General features: G+C 35.8%; 1 protein-coding gene across 1 annotated transcript in view; it reads left to right on the top strand.

Moving 5' to 3' along the window:
* LOC150083280 (murinoglobulin-1-like) overlaps positions 1–15,052 on the top strand; it is an 892,685-nt gene that overhangs the window by 495,422 nt on the left and 382,211 nt on the right. The gene's annotated exons all lie outside the window — the stretch shown is intronic.

Below are 15,052 nucleotides of genomic sequence, written 5' to 3'. Positions count from 1 at the left end.
TTAGTTTACTCAATCTGTTTAAAGCCTTAAATATTTCAATCATGTTCCCACCCAGTTTCTGGTTGTTACAATTTGCTACAGAACTGAAGTCTTTTTATGGTAAGAGTACAATTTTTGTGCCCTTTGCCTGTTGCTCCTCTTTGTACTCATTCCAAGAGATCAATATCCTTCTTAAAATGCGACTTTAGACCTCTATACAATGGAATAATTAACTCCATGTCCCTGCTGGACAAAATTTCTGTTTTTCATTGACAGAACACATAACCTCTCTTAGCAGCCTTTCTGTACTGCTTGGATAATTTCATGTCAGATAACCCCTAGATCTGTTTTGTTCTCCACCACCTTGAGTGTGATACTACCCAAATGGCATGTTATTCTGGGATTATTGATACCCATATGTAGCACCTTGTATTTATCAGTGTTAAACCTCAATTTCCTCTGCTTGGTCCATCTGCATAATTTTTCTAGGTCTTATTTCAGTAGTAGTAGTAGTGCACTTAATTCCTGTCATTAACTGCCCTGGCAAACTTCTGCAGACTTAGGCAATAAGCTTGATATGCCTTCATCAGTATTATTAATAAATATTGAAAACATTTAAGGGGACCAATGAAGCATCGTTATAAGATTAAGAAGAGCCATGCCCATTTATAAGCAACCTCTGTTTCTGCCACTCAACCATCTGTTTATCCATAGCAGGAATTTGCCACTAATGCCACAGTGCTCCAATTTGCACTACAATCTTTTGAGTGGAACAGTGCAAAACGCTTTACCAAAATCTTAGTATTAAAAAAAATAAATAAAACATAAAAAATTATAACATAGGTTAGATAGATAGGATCTATTCAATTATATTAAGGGAAGATGAGAAGAGAAGATAAATAAACCATTAGCCATAATTATGAGAGCATCTTTGGATTCAGGGGAAGTCCCTATGGACTGGAGATGTTCAAATGTATTACCAATTCACAAAGGAGGAAGACATAAGTAATTTCAGAGCTGTTAGCTTAACTTCTGTTCCAGGGAAAATAATGAAGTCAATAGTTAAAGAAGCAATGCAAGGGTAATCTGGACAGGAATACAATTATACTGCTGTCACAGCATGGATTTGTTAAGGAGATAATCTTGTCTGTCCACTCTGATTGGATATTGTTATGCAATAACAAAGGAAATGAATGGAAAAAATGATTTTGATATCATATATTTGGAATGAACATCATTGAAATGATAAATTCAATAACGATGGAAATGAATGAAAAAAAATAATTTTGATATCATATATTTGGAATGAACATCATTGAAATGATAAATGATCAAAATTTAAATGAAAAAGGAGCCAGAATAAAACCTGGAAGACAACGACGGAGATGGACAGATGAAATTCATGAGTTTGTGGATAGTAAATGGATGGCCATTGCACAAAACAGAAGGAACTGGAAAGTTGTTGGAGAGGCCTTCATGCTGTAGTGGATTGATAATGGCTGATGATGATGATGATCATTGAGATGACTGAAATCATAAACTTGGAACAGATTTTTAATCAATCTGATTATCCACAATGATGCAGAGACAAAGATTTTGGATACAAAACATTATTTTGACAATAATGTCAAAATTGTTATTATTATTAGTGGTAAATGAAGTGAGAAAGCAAGCTTATACAGCATAAGTCAAAAAAAAAACAAACACCACTTCCCACATCACTTGTCTAATTTCCCTAATAATTTTTCCTCCTTATAGTTCAAACTGCCCGCTTCCACAGCACTAGATAGAAGTTTGTTCCACCAACCAACTACCTGCCAGCTGAAAGCAAATTTCTACACATCTATCCTGCAACAGTTCTTCCTCAATTTAAATTTATGCCCATCGTGTTTTATCTGAGCAAGAGGAAGGATACACTCACCATTGGGCTTAATTAATCCATTCAAAGCCTTAAACACCTCAGTCAGATTTCCTTGTAGATGCCTAGATTCCAGATGCTACAATTTGCAGTACAGAAGCCATTCCGCCTTCATAGCCAGGTGGGCAGGAGCAGCAGTGCATAGCACATGCTTCTTGATTAGACCGGCGTTCGAGCCCATGGCCACCAAATGCGGAGGATGCAGAAAGGTCAGGGAATGACCACCGCATATCCCCGGAGCAATATGGCCTTAGTTGCTAACGCTCCTAAAATCCAAATAACAAACAGAAGCCGTTCTTTGTAAGTGTACCCTTTCATTCTGCTCACTAATCTTGTTGCCCTTCTCTACACCCATTCCAACAGGTCCACACCCTTTCTAAAATGAGGCTTCCGGACATTCATATTCAAGATGTTGCCTAATCATTGCCTTATAGAACAGGATAATCACCTCCTTATTCCAGATAGCAAAATTCCTGTGTGTGTGTGTATATATATATATATATATATATATACAGTCGAACTTCCCTATAACGAATTCTATAAATCCAGCGAAAAAATTCGTTATAGAGAAATTTCGTTATACAGAGAATATCTTTTTTATTAGAAATTGTTATTTAATTAGAAAATGAAAATGAATCTACATTTATTTTTAATGTATTTTATTTCAAAAACACTTATTTAAATTACGCTTACACAATTTTCGCCAGTAAGTATCACAAATTAAAAAAAATCCGTAATTTTCGTTTGCACAGTACAATTAAAAAATGTCTGATTCTCAAAGAAAACCTCACATTTGTTCGGAGCATTAAAAACATTATCAGGAACATTTTCACAAAACTGTAGACCCATACGAACCGTTTTAAAAGCGTTAATCATTTCTTCACGAGTTGGCTTTTCTACGGGTTGTTCTGATGTGTCTTCAGCGTCATCGTTAATTTCTTCGTGATCATGGTCGTGTCTAACACTGTTCAGCAGTATTTCATCTTCATTTGGATGTTCTGTTGTAGTCAGGTCTTGATCTACATAAACATAACTATCCAGTGTTATTTCATTTTCGATGTTTCCGGACGATTCTAATATTTTCCAAAAGTTTTTCAGTTGTGAAAGGGGCAGTTCATCTTGTTCATCCAGTTGATGTTCGACTTCTGCATTCAATGCCAATCCCGCTTTCGAAAAACAATTTTGAATAGTGTATTCAGTGACATCGTTTGTCAAACTTTTGCCAGTTCAGAGATGCAATCTCTAAGGTTAATTGTAACTTCCAAGTTTCTATTTTCTGATAACGCATTGACAATCTTCATTATTATTCTCTTTCGATAATGAAATTAAAATTTTTAATTATGCCTTGGTCCATTGGCTGGAGTTTTGACGTCACGTTTGGTGGTAAAAACAATAACTTCACACTTTTAAGTTTGGCAGAAATACTGGCAGGATGTGCTGGACAGTTGTCAGTTACCAACACGATTTTCCTTTTTTCTTTTGTTATACGCTTGTCTAGTTTTAATATCCAGTCTTCAAAGATATCACTGGTCATCCATGCTTTTTTATTAAAGGTGTAGTCAACTTCCAAAGATTTTGTGCCTCTAAAACATCTTGGGTTTTTTGATTTTCCGATTACTAAAAGTCTTAATTTTTCACTTCCTATCATATTTGCTCCAACTAGCCCAGTGATTCTTTCTTTGCTTTGTTTTCCGCCAAAACATTTATCATCTTTAAAAGCAAGAGTTCTATTCGGTAAACATTTAAAGAATAAACCCATTTCGTTAGCATTAAAAACATCCTTAGGTTCATATTCTTCCAAAATCTTCTTTAAGGTATTGTTCCTCCAACTGTTGCAATCTTCTTCACTTACATTAACACTTTCTCCACAAATAACCTTTTCCACAATTCTGTGGCGCTTCTTAAATTTATCTAGCACCCAGTGCTCGCATTAAATTCTGTATGTCCCAGGGACTGTGCAAATTTCAGAGCTTGTTGCTTAATTATTGGACCCGATATTGGTATATTCTTTTCACGTATCATTTGCACCCATTTTAGAACAGCTTTATCAACATCTTCGTATATACACAACTTAATTCGCTTCTTGTCTGCTGCTCCTTCAATTGCATTTAAAATTGATTCTCGATTTTTTAAAATCGTAGATAAGCTGCTTGCAGGTATGCCATATTTCTCCGCAATATCTTTTTTCTTAAAACTCTGGTCAATATCATGAAGAATCTTTACTTTATCATTAATACTTAAACATTTTCTCTTCGACATTTTTTCCCCAAATGTAAAAATCACTGGACTGTAGCTCTTGCCGATACATACACCGCAAACTTCGCTGCGCTGGCCATATAGTGAATTGTTAGTACAGGTACCGCCTACTCAATGACGTTTCTTTGCCAATTCAACAGTATCACGTGACTTTTCCTATCAATCACTTTGAAGAAATATACGACTTTCATTCATATATAAAATTTACGGTTAATGTATGCTGTATGTTACTTTTCAAAAAAAAAAAAAAAAAAAAATACAAGAGCATATAGCCTATGTGATTGATGACAAATTGTTCTAAAAGAACTAAATAAAAAAAAATTTTTTTTCATGAAAACCATCTACTAGGAGTCCAGTTAGATGAGAACGGACATATCATATAATGATTGACAGGAAGGTCACGTGGTACGGTTGAGGTGAGAAGCGAATGTCACTCAGTAGGCGTTCGTTACTAAAAATCGACTATGGCATCATTCTATGTATTGCCGCCGCAGCACGCTAAAGGCTTACCGCAGCGAATTTCGTTTTCCCCTGAGCCAACATCAATTTACAAATCTATCCTATTTATTGTAAAGTTCATGACCACTTTTAAGAAAACCCATTTGGTTTTATAACTGTAACAAAAATGAAACAAAGACCTTCCTACGGGTGTCAATGACCACAAGTATTCACTAAAAGAATGATTAATTCCAGATGCTAATGCGTAATTTCGGAGGGAAGGAGGTCGTATATTTTTAAAAATTCGTTATAGAGAGACTAACACTTCGCTATATGGGGTTAATTTTACATGTAATTTCGTTTCAAGGTGCAATGTTTTGCGAAAAAATTCGTAATATAGAGAAATTCATTAAATAGAAGTTCGTAATAGAGAAGTTCCACTGTATATATATATATTGTGTTTTTATTATTTTAGTTAGTGTCTAATTGATTGTTTTTAATTTGTCACTTGCTACGTTAATGTCATTGCCATGTGGCAATTGGACTATTATACGTGCTTGATATGTTTTAGTTTGATTGCTTAGATTACTTAAATTTTTGGTGTCTATTTTCTATACGAGAAAATAATGTGGATCTGTTGGTTTGCTATCCCAGTCCAAAGGGATAGCAAACCAACTCATGTAAATAACAACCAAATCACGTTATTTTCAAATTAATTTTCACCACGGAGTTAAAACGGAAGTACCCCCCCCCCCCGTAACCAGCCCCACCCCGGCTGACATAGGAATCAGCCCACTCATCGGATGACTTGCAAAAATATCACCCTACAACAATATCAAGCAACAATAGACGTGACTGTGCACTCAAAACCAAACCAGTGATAAAACAAACAGTGAGTAGGGCTAACCCCTCATTTACCGAAAGACCACCACCGGACAGATAAGTATAGCTCCACTCGATTATTCCGATAATTACCCGTTGGGCTTTGTTTCTCCTCTACCAGTTTGCCGAATCCGAAGTTAAGAATAAAAATTTTCAAAAATTAAAATTAAACTGAAAGACAAATTGACATAAAACTATCCTTATTCAATGAATTAAATAATCTAAAAGAGCAAAATAATCTCACTACTAAGGCAAAACTGATAAGGAGTTAACAGAAACGGGTAATTATGAGACATTCCTTTAAAACTGGCTATCAATCCGCTCAAAGCCCCAGATGAAGTAGCGGATAGATGACCAGGTAAGGGAATGTTAGTTAGTATTGATTAATATTAATTAAAGTTAAATAATTATTTAACTTTAATTAATATTAATCTTAAATAATTTGTCACTTGCTACGTTACTTAATGTTGGGAGCTACATGGCATACATGCTGTAATAGAGAGGCAGCCTTCAATCAGATTTCTGTGACAACTTCTTCCAGTATATGAATGAGAGAAACTTCCATCCCCGTGGCTATTATGGGAGGTCTGCAGGGCAAAAGTTTCATGTCAAGATTCAAGAGTTGGTATTGATGAATTTTTATCTCTTTACTACTCAAAGTTAAGACAAATTGAGAAGTATCAGTACATTTCTCATTACCAAAGCAGTAGGTAGAGTCGTGGGAAAGAGCAATCTCATGGAGTAAATCATTAAATTTAGTTTGTTGCCTCCTGTGAAAGTTATCAGTCTTGTGCACAGCCTGGGCACATAGCACATTAATGTGGAGGACAGAAACAGAAGTACTAATCATATCTCTTAAATCCTGGATGAGTCTGGCTTTGTTGAGAGAAATATCCCTTAGTCTGCAATTGCTGTTTCCATGGGTGCCAGCAGCATGGTGCAAGTGCACCACCTTTGGATGTTAAAGTAATAAACAATTTTTAATATTCTCATTAATTTATTTAAACGTTGAAACAATACAAATTCTACAAAAAAAAACTAAAATATTAATTCAAATAATTTATCAAAACAAGAACAAAATTAAAATAACTCTTGCAAAATGGAATTAGACCCTGTTAATTTTCGTCATTATCTTTAAATAAAAATTGCAATCTTCTTGGCTTCTCTGCAAATATAGTTTGATATAGTTGAGTTCATAAAATCTTCATTGCCAATGACGAAATTTCTCCCACCAATCACAAAACATTGGCTCTGCTGTACACGCAAATCAGTCAAACTTGACTTAATTCAGATATCACATATTTGAAAATTTGTTGAACAAAACATTTATTTCCATATGCACCACCCTCAATCTGCACGGGTAGCACAGTGGTATCATCACCGTCCTACCACACCGTGTGAAAAAGGAAAAGCTTCGAATCCCGTCGATGACACGAGGAACTTTTATGGGCTTTTTTCACTCTGTGGCTGAATTAGTGGGTTTCAGGCATAGATAGCAATGTTCCCTCCCCCCCCGAAACAGGGCTTTTTGTCCAGCAAAACAGGCAAATTGACTAGAGAACACATGCAATTTACAGACACAATACACATGGGTATATGTAATAACTTACTGGGTGACCCTAATTTAATACAGTAGAGCGTCGATTATCCAAACTAATTGGAACCAAGGTTGGTTCAGTTAATCAAATAGTTCGGATAATCAAACATACACAAGAATACCCAGTTTATATGAAACAAAGTGTAATTAGGTCTACAATTAAATTATATGTAAGGTTATTGCTACTGTATTTTGATATATGAAGTATTATAAAAAATAATTGATTTAGGAAATGGTTTGTAAATAATAACCAAAATGCTTTTAAGGAACAATGTATATTTTATATTACATTTATTTTGAACTTACCTAATTGTTTTATATGGTTTCAATGGTGATTCCTTTCTCTCTCTCTCTCTCTCTCTCTCTCTCTCTCTCTCTCTCTCTCTCTCTCTCTCTCAGGGTAACTCTGGAATTTTCTTTGGTTGGTGCAGCATAAGCCTTAGGTTTTCTTGCACCATATGGCTAATAATAATAATAACTAGAGGGCTTCGCCCCTGCTTGCTTTGCTTGTCCACCCCCATGCACGCTTTTCTATGTAAAATGTAGAAGTATATGGAGTAAGTCAAATCTTTTCTACATAAATGACACACCTGCCAAAATTCACTGGTCGATATCTAATCAATAAATGACCAATGTAATTATTTACCTGTGCATTTTTAGTGCATGGCATTCTCAAAGTCAAATAAATATCACGGTAAAATCCAGAACGGTGTGCACCCTCCAACATGGCGGCAAGCAAAGCAATGGGAAAGCAGTGATTGACAAGTTGACTCCCACATTTCGACAAACAGACAGGAACAAAGCAGTGATTGGCAGATGCCACTGCTTTCCCCACCCATCCTAGGTTGATATACCTAGGGTGTTTTTCCCCACATTCACCACTGTTTTTAAATCGGGAACTCATTTTCCCATTTTAAAACAGCGGGATGGAGGGATAAACACCCTACCAAAGCTAAGGCCCCCCTCTCCTCGATGACACAAAACAATCGGAAAAGGGAGGTGCCTTCACCTGTCAATTATCGCCATCTTCCTCGCTTTAATCGAACTACCTGCCAGTGTATACTATACTGGACTTCAGCCAATATCACTATGTAATTATTGACCTGCATTTACATAGGTCACTTAGGAAAAGGCCTTTTGCTTCGGGTTCCATAATGCATGAGGAATATTGTTGCATTTGAAAGAGCAAGATTAAAATATCTAACTGAAATATTTACAAACTATATAAATATTTACAAAATAATAAACTATTTACAAATACTGTACTGTATACAATATTCATTAATATACAAAAAATGTTACAATGGAACATCAAATGTTAGACAGAGGATCACGTGCACGAGGTTGGTGAATGTTATGGAGGCAGTTATCAATAATTAATGGCATTTGTAGTGACATAATTGCCTCGCCCTCTTCCCCCATTGGCACAAATAAATATCACTAGGAGGAAAACTTTTTTAATGTATAGACAGATAAAAAGTAATTTCACACAAATAAGAGTATAATGAATCTTCGGAAGGTTTATTTTTTAAAAGTATGTAATCTTGATTTTTCTTTGAATCATTCAAGATTTGTCATTTTTTTGCTGCAAGGTTTCTCATCCTCTTTAATAGCAATATCTCCATAGAACTGCATTCAGATAGTTGCTCACACGATGCCATTGCAGATTTTAGCTAGTGAAGGCCTCCACATGAGTGGGCCCACTCCCTCTTCTTCTTTGTCATCAGAATCACCTTGGTTAAAGTCAGCACATTCTTCATCCTGGGCTAACGGAACAATTTCTTCTTCAGTTAAAATATGGATAACCAGGATCATCAGTATCATTTAACCATGCCTCTGCATCATCTTGCCCACATTCAGAAAACTCAAGAATTCCTTGAAATAAAGTTACAATCTCACCTACATCTTCATTCAAATCTTGCACATGTGTTACCATCTCTTTGGCAGCATCCCAAAGTTTATGCCATGACTTTTTCAGATTTTTCTCTGACAACATGTTCCAGGCATCTGCTAACATGTAGCAACAATCCTTAATGTTGAGCTTCTTTGAAAACTGAACCACACTCTCTCCATCTCCCTCTGGTAGCAGCAAGCGATGCAAGACTTGTTTTTTGTGTATATTTTTCAGTTTTTCTCTAACACCTTGATCCATTGGCTGCAACAGGGCTGTAATGTTTGGCAGTAAAAACCTGACAATGAAGTTCCCGTCAATTGAATTAATTTTTTTCAAGAGGAGGGTGGGGTGGTGCATCATCAATAATAAACAAAACTTTACCAGCTTTGCCCACATTTTCTTGATGCCTCTTCACACTTGGAATAAAATCTTGGCTAAACCAATCCAGAAAAATGTTGGAATTCATCCAAGCATTTTTATCTCCTTTATATTGTATTGATAGGCACCTTTAAAGCAACTTGGATTCTTGGATTTCTCAATCACCAATCCACTTATTGCTGTCCACTTGCATTTGCACACACCATAATTGTAACACACTATTTGTTAGCTTTGAAATGAGGAGCAGCCATTTCATGTTGTGATGCAATGAGGGAGTGTCTTCTAATTACGGCTAGTTCATCTGCATTGTAAACGTCATCCTTGGAAAACCTTCTTCCTCTGCCATTTTCAGAAAGTCTCATTAAAAGCTTCTGCTTCTGGGGCATCACCTGATAAAGCTTCTCATTGAATTTCAAGCTCCCTTATACTTTGGCAAAATTTGAAAATTTTCAGCCATCCTGTGCTGGCTTTAAATCCAAGACTTTTAAAATTCGATTGTAACACTTTTTTGCATAACAGAGGTCCAGAAATAGGTTCGCCTTGACTTTTCTTTTGTAGAAACCATAAATAAACAGCTTCTTCTAATTTCTCATCACTAGCTTTTTTTTTTTTTTTTATAGTTTTCCTTTTTTTTAGCACCATGTTTGTTGTCTAACTTTGAAGTTAACTTAAAATTTTCATTTTTTCTGCTCTTTATGTCAGATATGGTTGCTTTAGCAATGTTAAAAATCTTAGCAAGAGTTTTTGCCCTTTTCCAGTCTATTAAAATAATTGTTATCTTGTCTTTTACTGACAACATATTGTTGTTTCTTTTGCATGTAGACACCATTATTAACACAAAGGGGCAGCAGAAATAAAATAAAACAGCAAAATGATACAATATTTCACTTTGAAATAACTACGAACAAAAACTATAACATTGAGTGATTAGAAACAAAATACCTGAAATAACTTTGCACTGCAGCAGCTCACAGCAGACGGAGTGAAAGCTACAAAACACTCCCGTGCTCACAGCAGACAACGGTACAACAGAGAATGGTTCAAGAAGGTCACAGGAGACTTTCCTGGATCCACACAGTAGTTAAAGCCAACATTTGCTTTTTAACTCTTGTAATGACAAATTAAGACTATTTCTATGCTATACTGCATATATCTTCAAATAAATAATCGGAAATTAAAGCATCAAGCGGCAGGAGTAATATTTCAGCATAACAACCAGTGCACTAAAAAAAAAGTTCTACTGTAGTTTTTTTTTTTTTTTTTGCACCGCCTTTCAAAATATCCTGCCAGCGCCCATGGCTGTCTCAAGTAATTTTATTATTGATATGATCCCCTATGCACAAAGCCTTTTTTGTAATATTGTTGGTAATGATCCTTGGCTGTTTTCAGAGCTAGAATAAAGTCTGAAATGTCTCTCTTTAAGAAGGTCTTTGTAATCTCTTTTGATGCATTTAAAACAGATTATTCTCTCTAAAAGCTCATTATCTGTTGATTATCCTTCAGCATGGTGAGACAATTGACATATTGTCGGGCAGCTACATTCTTACCTTGTGAAATGTTAAAAAACTGTGGATGTGCAACTGTTAAGTTCTTATATCTGGAAAACTCTTCAATCAGAGGAGAGTTTAATAAATAATTCTCAATATCTCTCAAGGTTGGTGAATATGAAATGAAAAGCTTTGATGATAATTCTGCCTTGGAACCTACTGAGTCACCATGTATTCATTAGATGAACTGATTAAAATTACAGTCTGTTCAAGTCATTCACAAATGAAGTGACAGTACAGTTAGGATCACTCAAAAAGGAATCATCGCATCCATATTAGATTGGTAACAGTAGGCATTGCAATATCACACTGCATATTTTTTAAAAATTATATATCCATTTACTATAGAGTATTTTAGAGCAAGAGCCTCATGCTACATGGTAGAATGACTAGCATATAGGTTAGTGCAATTGCATCAGTTTAATTCTCCACTGGTGAAGCATTACTTATTCAATGTAGTGCAATACCATAGCAATTCATTGTAAAGATATTCGCAATATAAGATATTGGTATGGGTGTTTAAGGGCAAATGGCAGCATGGGCCAAAATGTGCCAGTTCCTATATTGTCATTGTACAGTTATATAATAATTTGGTTCAGTTTAGCATCAAATCGATTGATATAAGTGTATTTATTTAAGGAAGGTATACAGTTCAACTAGGTTAGCATTATTTCCAGTGATGTGGGTAAACGATAGAGATTCTTGCAATCATGACTGAGAGTGGAAAGTATTTTTTCTAAGAAGGGAAAAGTGCGTACATTCTAAAAGTATATGTTTGACTGTAAGTGGTGATGTACAATGCATACATCGAGGTGAGTTGTCCCCGATGAGAAGAAACATGTGGGTTAGTTGCATATGTCCTATCCTGAGTCTTGATAGTACAACTTCTTCCTGTCTGTTTTGTCTGAAGCTGGAATTCCATAATGCTGGTTCCTCTTTGATTTGGAGCAGTTTGTTATTCCTTTGCGACTTCCATATTTCTGACCACTGAAATGTACAGATGTCTTTTATATGTTTCAAATAATCCACATATGGCACTTGGTAAATTTCTGGTGCTGTACTATTTGGTTGTTTGGCTGCCTGATCTGCTATTTCATCACCTGCGATACCAGTATGTCCTGGAATCCAGCAAAATTTCACCAAATGATTTTTATTCCTTAGATAATTTAAACAGGAAAGGATTTGTTTTATGATGGGATGAAATACTGAATATTTATGCTATACTGTGAAGACACAGCACTCATGGAATCTGTGTATATTATACTGCTAGCATTGGCGAAAGTATTAATTTTCTCTAGGGCTAATTTAACTGCATGTAACTCTGCAGTGTAACTGCTACATTCAACCGGAAGTGACAAGGAGACTGTAAAAGAAGGAAAGACAGCCGCGGCCCCAATGGCAGTATGAGATAAAATTAAAACGATGCCAACTTAACTACTTTGGTAGATGGCTAAACTGATGCAATACCCATTTACAAAATTCACTAGTTTATTTTGATGGTAATGTTGATCCATAATTTCTTTAACCTACCAAACCTAGAGCCGGGAAAGACTGTGCTAAATGTAATGTGGGTATAGCCCATCTCTTATGATACCACTGGATTCTTTTCACACTAAATGAAATGAGTCAAGGCTTCCTTTAGTCTTACAGACATACTGCTTTGTGTACAAGTTGTACTGTACTGTATGTGTCTAGTTTTATCAAAAATTGATTTTAAGACTGTATATAGTTTCAACAAGAATACTGCCTTCATGTACATCTGTCTGAAATAATTTCCAGGACAAAACTATTGAAAAAAAAAACTGTTTAGTGGCAACAACAAAATAAAAATACAATAAACAACATATGTACAACATATGTACAAATTTAAGGATAAGACATGTTTTCCTTCTTTTTGCTTTTAGCCAACAGATTGGTATATTGCTGAAATTTACCAGTCTGTTGGCTAAAACATTGTATATTGCTGAAATACTATTATAATTAAGCAACTATAATGAGAATATTCTTTATACATCTTAATCATAAAAAGGAATATTAAGAAAAGATGCAAAAGTTTTGAATGCCTATATGTATTGATTGGCATTGAGCTGCTCAATATATGTATTGAGTGCCACGAATGCCAGCTCAATATATGTATTGAGCTGGCATTCGTGAGTTTGGTGTCATAGAACATGTAAGATATGGGGCTTCCAGCTAGTAACACCTTACTAGCTCTGTGAGAAAGATGGAATACACTACTGAACAGTCTGTTTTTTTTATATAAAAATATTTAATCAAGCTGGTAGTTTTGCTACAGTGTAACATGAGTTTAAAGTGCGATCTAATTGCAGAAGAGTCTAGAACAATCAATTCATAGATTAAATGAGTGGATAGTATAACAAGGAATGCTGTTAAATTTTTATTACAACAGCCATGTTTTAAAAAAACATCCATTTTTATTTAACAGAGCTTAAAACTGCTTCCTTACAAATATGCATGTGCAATAATCTCTGACCAACATTGCAAAAGGTGATTCATGCTTTGTGATTCATTGCATCAACATTTGCAAAATAACATGACAGTTATCTCATAGTTCACCAAGGGAGTATATTTCTATCTTAGCAGAAGCTGTTTCACTAGAACAGAATATGCATGTGAGGGCAGAAAGAGAGAGCTCCATGTAGTCACTGAAATGCTTTTGCATCTTCAAAAATGTATGGTATGGTACACAGCTTTTTCAGCTGTAATCATTGGACCAGTATTCCAATAGGCTGATGGCACAACACAGTTATTCTCGAAGGCTACCTGAAACTCCCTCAAGTCCACTCTGTTCCAACTCTTCAAGGCATTGAATTGAACACGGCGCCTCCGTAGCCAGATGGGCAGGAGCAGCAGTGCGAAGCACACGCTTCTTGATTAGACCAGGGTTCGAGCCCATTACCACCAAATACGGAGGATGTGGAAAGGTCAGGGAATGACCACCGCATATCCCCGGAGCAATATGGCCTTAGTTGCTAATACTCCTAAAAACCAAATAACAACAACAGCATCGAATTAAATGTAGAAACATTTTAATGAATTCTAATTAGACATATGACAGAGAAGAAAAATGCATGGAATACATATAAATTAACATGTGACACAGAAGCCTATGATAGATATAAACTGGTCTGTAAACAAGTTACAAGTTAGGCAGATTACGAGAAATCTTTAGCAAAGGATGCAAAGAAAAACAGTAAAGAGTTCTTTACTTATGTAAACTCTAGAAGGAAGGGGATGAATCAGATTGGTCCACTTGATATCGATGGTTCAACTGTTGATGGCCCTGCTCAGGTAGCTTACAAACTAAATGAATATTTTGCATCTAAATTCACACATGCGGAGTTATTCAGGGAGGGGAATGCCAGACGTGTATTAAACTCTGGCAGTAAGCTAGATAATCTTGTAATAACCGAGAGTAAACTGGAAGAGAAATTGTTAAAGATAAACATAAGAAAGGCACGTAGGGTGGATGGAATCTATCCAGTTATATTAAAGGAGGTGGCAAAGGAAGTAAGCAAACCCTTAGCCATAATTATGAGAGCTTCCTTGGACTCAGGGGAGGTACCCATGGACTGAGATGTGCAAATGTGACCCCAATCCACAAAGGAGGATCAAAGGGGGAGAGGTAATTACAGACCTGTTAGTTTAACTTCTGTTCCAGGGAAATTAATGGAGGCACTGGTTAAAGAAGCATTGCAGGATCATCTAGATAAGACTTCAGTTATAGCTCGGACACAGCATGGGTTTGTTAAGGGGAAGTCTTGTCTGACCAATTTGATTGGATACTATGATGTAGTCACAAAGGAACTGGATGCAGGGAATAATTTTGATATCATATATTTGGATCTTAGAAAGGCCTTTGATACTGTTTGCATGGAAGACTGCTGCACAAATTGGAGAAGTGTGGCATTGTAGGAAAATTGCTACTATGGATAAAGGGATGGTTGAGTGGGAGAAAACAGAGAATGGTAATCAATGGACACTACTCTTCATGGACTAATGTTATTAGCGGAGTCCCTCAAGGTTCAGTATTGGGTCCACTGTTGTTTTCTGTGTTTATAAATGATAATGATGATGGTTTATCAGGCTTAATGTCCAAGTTTGCAGAAGATACGAAGGTTGGCAGGGTTTTTAATGACACT

The sequence above is a fragment of the Mastigoproctus giganteus genome, chromosome 7 (assembly GCF_048544385.1).
Source record: "Mastigoproctus giganteus isolate SK-2022 chromosome 7, ASM4854438v1, whole genome shotgun sequence".
In the NCBI taxonomy this organism is placed as follows: Eukaryota; Metazoa; Arthropoda; class Arachnida; order Uropygi; family Thelyphonidae; genus Mastigoproctus; species Mastigoproctus giganteus.
The sequence above is the reverse complement of the archived record's forward strand: the minus strand, read 5'-3'. Positions and strand labels throughout refer to the sequence as shown.